Source organism: Acomys minous (genome assembly GCF_964271855.1).
Source record: "Acomys minous genome assembly, chromosome: 1".
In the NCBI taxonomy this organism is placed as follows: domain Eukaryota; kingdom Metazoa; phylum Chordata; class Mammalia; order Rodentia; family Muridae; genus Acomys; species Acomys minous.
Genome location: NC_140483.1, coordinates 176,300,533 through 176,306,872, shown reverse-complemented (window position 1 = coordinate 176,306,872; position 6,340 = coordinate 176,300,533). Strand labels below are relative to the sequence as shown.

General features: G+C 46.5%; 1 pseudogene across 1 annotated transcript; it reads right to left on the bottom strand.

The window, feature by feature from the left end:
* Window positions 1-1,852: 1,852 nt before the first annotated feature.
* Window positions 1,853-3,023, bottom strand: LOC311606987 (large ribosomal subunit protein uL13-like; annotated as a pseudogene). The gene is made up of 2 exons: window positions 2,991-3,023; window positions 1,853-2,448 (listed from the first exon to the last, which is right to left on the bottom strand). The product of its transcript is annotated as a large ribosomal subunit protein uL13-like (transcript).
* Window positions 3,024-6,340: the final 3,317 nt, after the last annotated feature.

Below are 6,340 nucleotides of genomic sequence, written 5' to 3'. Positions count from 1 at the left end.
AAAGCACTGTCAGGCTACCTGCTCCTCACATCTCAAATAGGTCTTCACAAGGAGCCACATTCCTTCTCTCTCTACAGCCTCCCCACACTCCTGCCCCCTCTTGTGTCCTGTCCCCTCATGTGTCCTGTCCCCTCATGTGTCCTGTCTTGCCCCCACTACCATAAGACTCAGTTTGCAGCTAAGAATAACCTACAACTTTTGATCCTTGTGCCCCCACCTGTGGTTACATGCACTGATTACTGCCCAGTTCACCCCAAACCTTTAGAGAATATTGTGGGGGGTTCGGGGAGTGGGAGAACCAAAGGACTGGAGAGGTGACTCAATGGTTAAGAATGCACACTGCACTTGAAGAGGACCCAAATCTTGTTTCCAGAACCCGTGTCTGTTAACTCCAGGAGACCCAGTGCTCTACTAGACTACTGGGTGCCTACACTCAGGAGGCAGAGGCAGGATTCTCCACGGGGGCGGGGAGGGAGAGAGGGAGGGAGGGAGGGAGGGAGAAAGAGAGGGACTGCTGCTGAACCTCTGACATGCACCCTGGTGACCATGATTTGGTCACTGCCCCTTGGCAAGACCTAATAGGCTGTTGCCAGACAGTTGGGGTAGCAGGGCCCACCCTATCAGAGGTGTAGGGGAGGGGAATAGGCAGAAGAGGGAGGGACCGTGGGAAAGGGAAAATAAGAGGGAGAGGATAAACCAGGCATGGGGTGGTGCAGGCCTTTAATCCTAGCACTCAGGAGGCAGAGGCAGGCAGATCTCTGTGAGTTCGAGGCCAGCCTGGTCTATAAAGTGAGTCCAGGACAGCCAAGGCTACACAGAGAAACCCTGTCTCGAAAAACAAAAACAAAAACAAAAACAAAAGGAGGAAAGGGATAACAATCGGGATGTAATATGAATAAATTATAATAAATAAAATATTCATTAACAATAAATAAAACATAACAAGAACTGGTTAAGAGAGAGAGAGAGAGAGAGAGAGAGAGAAAGAGAGAGAGAGAGAGAGGCAGAGACAGAGAGAGACAAAGACAGAGACAGAGACAGAGAGACAGAGAGACAGAGAGAGAGAGACAGACAGTGAGAGAGAGACAGAGAGAGAGGGACAGGGACAGGCAGATCTCTGTTAGTTCAAGGACACCCTCATCTACAAATCATATTTAAGTTCCAGGCCAGCCAGCCAGAGCTTCATGGTAAGACTCTGACAGGAAACAAACAAACAAACAAACAAACAAACAAACAAACAAACCGTGTGTGTGTGTGTGTGTGTGTGTGTGTGTGTGTGTGTGTGTGTGTGAGATTTTTGTCGGGGGAGGTATTAAACAGGGTCTCACTATGTATCCTTGGATGTCCTGCAACTCACAATGTAGACCAGGCTGGCCTTGAACTCACAAAGATCTGCCTGCCTCTGCCTCACAGCTGCTAGAATGCACCACAAACCTGGGTTTCTTTTACACTGATTTTTTTTTTTAATAGTCAAATAATTTATTATCACACAGAACCCTTCAGGAGTACAGAAGGAACAAAGGCAGTACATGCTCTTGGCCATGTCATCTCAGCCCAGGTGTGTGTGTGTGTGTGTGTGTGTGTGTGTGTGTGTGTGTTTGTGTGTGTGTGTGGCTGGTGGGGGCGCATTTTCATAGCTGCAGAATATGGCACTAGGGAAGATGGGCAGGGCAGCCCAGCTACTTTTGTCATTTTAAACTCTGGAGCCCAAGTAAATCCACTTGAATAAAACTCAACAAGAGCTGTCTAAAAGTATCCTTTACCCACAGGAGTAGTAACTAAAGTATCTTTTGTCCCCACTTCCCTGGACCGCCGTGTAGGAGGTGCAAGCCAGGCAGGCATGAGGCAGTCTTTACTGGGTGTTCACCAGGAGTCTGTTGGTCTTGAGGACCTCTCTAAACTTGTTGGTTTCTGTCTCCACATTCTTTTCTGCCTGTTTCCGTAGCCTCAGGAGCTGCTGTTTCTTCTGATAGTGGATCTTGGCCTTTTCCTTCTGTTTCTCCTCCAGAGCGGCTGTCCCTGCCTGGTACTTCCAACCCACCTTAAGAGCTGGATGATCAGGTAAGCAAACTTTCTGGTAGGTTTCAGCTGCACAACTTTGAGGGCAGCAGGGACCACCATCTGCTTTTTTTGTTATAGGGTGGAGGGATCCCATCCAGAGCCTTTAGGCGTTCCATAGCCTCTCTTAGTTTTGTGGGGCAGCATGCCTTGCACAGGGCACCAAAAAATGGGGTTCAGGGCTCAGAAGTGGTAGGGGCCTCGAAAGGAGTTGGTGGTCATCCATGCATGGAGAAAGGGCAAATACTTTAACTTATTTCTGTAGAAATTTCCAGAAATGTTGATGCCCTCACAGCATACAACCACCATCTTCCGGCCTAGTTGTACCTGCTTGGCCACAGTGGCTGACAGGCAGCCCAGAAGATGGACTTGGCCATCTCGCACCGGAACCTCAAGACAGCCAAGACTTGCTAGGCCCACGTTACATGCTCCCCTCGTGTTAAAATGGCTGTATTTTGCTTAAATGCCGTCTGTAAGTCCCATTGCACACGAAGAGTGGAGCACAAGCCCCCATTGCACTCCCACCTGGAACTCACCGGAACCCACTGTAAACTGATTTTGTTTTGGTTTTTTGAAACAGGGTTTCTCTGTGTAGCCTTGGCTGTCCTAGACTCCCTTTGTAGACCAGGCTGGCCTTGAACTCATATCGATCTGCCTGCCTCTGCCTCTGCCTCTGAGTGCTGGGACCACGCCTGGCTGTAAACTTTTTTTATTTTTTAATTTTATTTTAAAATGATGTTGTTTTCTTTTTAATTACCTGTGTATAGAAGAGCACACTGTCAGAGCCCCTGGAGCTGGGTTCGAAGGCTCCTCTCAGCTGTCCAATCTGCGTTCTGGGACCTAAACTCTAGAGCTGTGCAGGAGCAGCAAGTGCACTTAAGCCCTGAGCCTCCTCGCCAGCCCTCACACTGTTCCTTGTTTGTTTGTTTTACGTTCTCATATTTACTTGTGTCTGTTTTAGACATAGTCTCGCTTTATAGCTCAAGCTATCTCACAGCACAGGCTACCTCTTACTTGTGACAATCCCGCCTCAGCTTCCTGCATGAAGGGCTACAGAAACAGATCTGAGGCTGGCCATGGCCCTTTGAGTAAAGCACTTGCCACTGGATCATTGAGACCCAAAATATAGTCCCTGGAATTCATATATTGAGTGGGCGTGGCAATCTGTCTGTAACCCCAGCTGTTCGGGGACAAGTATTCCAGAAAGAAACTGGATGGCAAAACTAGCCTAACTGGTGAACTCCAGGTTCAACTGAGATACCTTGTAGTAATGAATACGGAGGAAAATGATCAAATAAAACTGTCAGGGTCAGCCTTGGGCCTCCACACCTATGTGCACCCCCCCCCCCCCCCCCCCGCCTTCAGCATCCTCCCATATGCATTCTAGGAGCACATGGCTCTTTTTTTTTGTTTTGTTTTGTTTTTTGTTTGTTTGTTTGTTTGTTTGAGACAGGGTTTCTCTGTGTTAGCCATGGCTGTCCTGGACTCACCTTGTAGACCAGGCTGGCCTTGAACCTTTCTCCTGCTATTTTTTAAATATTTATTTTATTTTTATTTTATGTGCATTGGTCTTTTGCCTGCATGCATGTCTGTGTGTGGGTATCAGATCACAGAATTACAGATAGGTAATTCTGCCATGTGGGCTCTGGGATTTGAACCTGGGTCCCTCTGGAAGAGCAGTCAGTGCTCTTAACCACTAAGCCATCTCTCCAACCTCCCCACTTCCTTCCTGCTCTTACGCACATGCATATCATTACTTGGGATAACCCAGAGCCTTTGGCTAGAGCGGTGGCTTTGAAGTTGAGAGCATTTGCTGCTCTTGCAGAGGACATTAGCTCAGTTTCTAGCACCCACATAGGGCAGCGCATAACCACCTTTAACTCCATCCCAAGCTATCTGATGCCCTCTTCTGGCCTCCCCATGCACCTGCACACATGTGTGCTTACACACACACATATACAGAAATAAAAATATACATAAAAAAGACTGTAGAAACCTTACACAGCCCAAGCAAGTGATGATTGCTGATCTATATCTTTGGTTTACCCCCTCCCCCACACACTGAGACAGCTCCACAGAAAAGGTGGCATGAGTGGTCGTGGAATATGAGTGGCGATTCAGCCGTGGATCACGTGGACAAGTAAGTGAAATCCCCTCAACTGGACATGGGCTGATGTGATAAACCAAGGCGTTTCATGCTAGGTGTGGGGTGTGTGCTTGTAATACCAGCACTTAGGGGGCAGGGCCTGCAGGGTCAGGAGTCCAACATCAGGGCTGGAGAAGTGTCTCAGCGGCTGTTTTTGCAAAGGATCTGGGTTCGAGTCCCAGTATCCACGTGGTGGCTCACAACCATCTATAACCACAGCTCCCTCTGTGGGCACCAAGCATGCACATGGTGCACAGACACACATGCAAGTGACACCTCACACACATAAAAATGAAATAAATAATTTTTCTGAGACCAGGGTTTTCTGTGTAGCCCTGACTGTCCAGGAACTATCTCTGTAGGCCAGGCTGGCTTCACACTCAAGATCCACCTACCTCTGTCTCCCAAGATCTTGGATTAAAGGCATGCTTCCCCACACCCAACTTGAAATAAAAATATTTTTAAACAATTCTTTTAAAAGTTAAAAGGCATTTTCAGTTATATAGTAAGTTGGGAGCCAGCCTGTGTTACATAAAATCTTGTTAAAAAACAAGCATAAGGAGAACACATTTTTCTAGACAGACGAGAGAATTAGGGCTTATCTTGGTCAAGAAACTGACATAAAGTTCTAAGTACATGACTAAGAAAACCAGAGATTCGGGGCTGGAGAGATGGCTCAGAGGTTAAGAGCACTCTCTGTTCTTCCAAAGTCCTGAATTCAGCTCCCAGCAACCACTTGGTGGCTCCGGCATGCTGAATACTGTATAAATAGTAAATAAATCTGAGAAAGAGAAACAGGAGAATTCAGACAACAGGCAAGAGCTTCAAAATACTCTGCCTGTGTCTCCCACTTTCTGGGTGTTGAGTGACATCTAATGGTCAAATCGGGGAACTACACATACCGGATTTCCCCCCCTCCCTCCCCTTTTCAGACAGGGTTTCTCTGTGCAGCTCTGGCTGTCCTGGAACTCACTCTGTAGACCAGGCTGGCCTCAAATTCACAAAGATGCCCCTGCCTTTGCCTCCTGAGTGATGGCATTACAGGCTGTCAGTCAGTGCTGGGCCATGCCTTACTCCCATCACTCGGGAGACAGAGGCAGGCTTATCTCTGTGAGTTTGAGGCCAGCCTAGTCTACAGAGTGAGTGAGTTCGAGGACAGCCTAGGCTGCACACAGAAGAGTTAAAAAAAAATTTTTTTTTTATAAAAAGGACCACATAAAAATTTTTATTTTTATTTGTTTGTTGTTTCACTGAAACAGAATCTGATGTAGCCAGGATGTCACCAAACTTTAGATGTAGCCAAGGATGACCTTAAACTTCTGTTCCTGTTTCCTTCCAAGAACTAGGCCTACACTATCATACCCTATTTATTCCGTGCTGGGATCAAACCCAGAACTAGATGGGACGACCCTTTGCACATCACACTCTTTGGGAGCAGGATGTTGAGAAGTCAGTCTGGAATTGCACTGGGTGCACCAGCTTTTATGACTAGCTTTCTTAGCACCATAGGTACAATGCAGGCTGCTGGGGAGTATTGTTACCAAGAGTTTTACTCAGCTGTGGGCCTTGCCTGCTTTACTTCTAACCTGCTTGGTAAAGATGTGTCCATTGTTACAATAATGACAGAACTGTCCTGGAGTGGCTAATAATAATAATAATAATAATAATAATAATAATAATAATAATAATAATAATAATAATAATAATAATAATAATAATATAAAATAATATATTCTCTTTCCCTTTCTTTCTTCTTCTTCTTCTTCTTCTTCTTTTCTTCTTCTTCTTCTCCTTCTCCTCCTCCTCCTCCTCTTCCTCTTCCTCCTCCTTCTTCTTTTGTGGTTTTTTGAGACAGGGTTTCTCTGTGTATCCTTGATTGTCCTGGACTCACTTTGTAGACCAGGCTGGCCTCGAACTCACAGGGATCCACCTGCATCTGCCTCCCTAGTGCTGGGATTAAAGGTGTGCACCACCACTGCCCAGCCTCTCTTTCTTTCTCTGTTTTTTTTTTTTTTTTTTGAGACAGGGTTTCTCTGTGTAGCCCTGGCTGTCTTGCACGTTGCTCTGTAGAGTAGGCTGGCCTTGATACATACATATTACTATTACTGACTTTGAGGCCTGTTCCATGAGAGGGAA